We start from the raw sequence: 2,636 nt of genomic DNA on the forward strand, positions 1-2,636 counted from the left end.
TGATAGAGTAGATGTGAGTTAAACGTAGGTCGCGGGTTTGCTTACGTCATCGTTATAGGGTACTCAAACCTTACGATTCAACGTCCTTTTACGTGCACATACAATTGTGACGTAACAGTTGTCTGAATAAACTATATATGGGTCATTGACTGAATATAAAGAACGTAATATTTTACCGATATTATATAAATATTACCAACTAATATTATCAAAGTAAAACATGCTTAGTTTAATTTTGTTAAATCTTTACGTTTCCGGTGCAAAATTTCGGCTAGTAATATGTTTTATTCTGTTACTGTATAAAGTTTGGCAGCGGGCAACTTGGGGAGGCGAGACAGCTGGCGATGTTGGGAATGCCGGTATAAATGTTTTCAGAACAACCCGGGAACAAATGAACGTGGGTTCCCCAGTTCATGAAAGTTTTATTCAGAGATTTGACGCGTTTATAGCAGGCATTGGAAAATAGCGAGTTCACAATTTTATTCCTACCCCATCATACAAATTTTATGAAGATTGGATAACTTTGAATAATTGAAAGCGTTGGGCAGGAAGATCATATAAAGAAAAGTTTCAATGTGTCCTGCTTCCAGAACCCCCTGGGGAAATGAATGAGAGATGCCTATACTTTAAGGGTTACTCCCTCCAAATTTGGTGGAGGGGGGGGGGGAGAGATAATCGATAATATTTACAGATGAATGCGGGTATTGGGGAACAGTAAGTAAATAATGCATATATTCTAGTAAAGTTGCAACTTACAACTGCCCTCTTCAAGGAGTGTTTGAAATTCGGTGTAAAATTACTAAGACATGCAGGACTGACTGCTTGCAAAAGTTGTTAGCCCTGCCAAAGACCTACTGGCCCTGAGAAAATAACTGCATATTTAAACCTTACTTTTACATGTATTACTAGATTATCTATCTTCTAATGAAGCACGATCGACCTAATTCGTTTGTAGTACTTTATATTTGATTGAATTACGGTAGAATGTGCAGTAAAATGTCCTAAATTGACAACATCTGTACACTACAGGTACAATATTTAATTAATTTGATTCATCTAAATTTTATTCAGCGTAACTTTTATGACGTCCCTTCCGACATAATTTACGTATCGGGCGGGCGGGCGGGCGGGGGAGGGGGGCACGGTTATTTCAAACACTCCAACGGGCTCAAGACTCTAAATCTAAATCTAAAAAGAAGAAGAGAGTGAAGTTGATCGAAAATTAGAAAAGTAGATGTTTCAAGTGAATCTGCATTATAAGATAAAAATAATTATAGATTATAGTTTTAAACCGATATGGTGTTTTGAGGGGGTTATTTGGCTTGGGAACGTGAGTGTTACTATGTCATTGTGAGGGGGGTGTTCAATAAACATAAATATATTGTAAAATGCTGAAATAGAAACAACATAAGTTGTATTTCTGGTTAGAATATTAAGACATGATTAAACTATATAAATTAAAAATTTAACTTTAATGATATTCAGAAATACAATCATACTATTATATTAGTTTATTCATTGTTACTGCGATAATGCGATCGCAAAAGAAGAAAAGAATCTCAATTATTAGCCGCGCAACATAATTAAGATATATAGCGCAATAAATGTACACGTTTGTATATATAAAGAATTTTTGCCATATACCGATGTATTTTTTAAACAATTGATTATTATGTCCATACATATTTGATTTTCACATCAAAATCAGGAGTCTATAACGTTTTTGAGGTTTTTTTTTAAAGCGATGCATGAAAAGTAAATTGATAACGTTGTTGAATGACGTCGCAAACATTTGTAACGTTATCTGTTAAAAAACTGCTTTGGTGGATTTTATTAAACTTTGACATCTTTTTCTTAAAAAAAAAACGAACTCGAATGTCCTATACTTTTTTGTTTGATAAATTATTTTTCAAAATAATTTTGTTTCGCTTTGATGTCAATATTATCAAGATGAACAGCATCAACATCTATATATTTTTAGTTGAAATTATACAATGAATAATGTTAATACCAATTATTTTGTATATAATTTAACGGAAAACAGTGTTCCCACTGTTAAAACAATGGTGTGTTGAAGACGTTATTGCTTAAAAACTGTGCTGTTGAATGAAAAACAATTTTCGCAGAGTAGTATATACATAAATCGGTCAAATTTTTAAATGGAGTTTTTCGAGGGAGACAAAAGGTCGGTAAACCCGCGATCTACGTTAAAGCGTGATTTTTTAATGTAAGTGAGTGTAGGAATTGTGTTCTTGACTGAAAACAGTTCCTTGAGCAATGTCCATTTTTCCGCAGTGATAACATTCGCTTTGCTTCTGGGAATTTGAAGGTGATGGGAATGTATGTCTTTGTCTTTTGATCTATAGCGATATGTCTCTGTGTTGTCTATCTTCAGATAATTTATGAAACATTTCTTTGAGTAACCTTCTATACTTTTTCCTTTCATCCTCTAAAGTTGTCAGTTTATTCTGAATTTGATGGTAGCGTCCAGTTTTCTTCTGTTACGAATATGAAAAGCTAAGATAACGAACAGTGATTAATTTCCTAACTCATATAAGCAATACAAAATAGATAGTTGGGCAAACATGGACCCCAGGACACACCAGAGGTGGGATCAGACAAACATGGACCCCTGG

This window comes from Ostrea edulis, chromosome 8 (genome assembly GCF_947568905.1).
Source record: "Ostrea edulis chromosome 8, xbOstEdul1.1, whole genome shotgun sequence".
Taxonomy (NCBI): domain Eukaryota; kingdom Metazoa; phylum Mollusca; class Bivalvia; order Ostreida; family Ostreidae; genus Ostrea; species Ostrea edulis.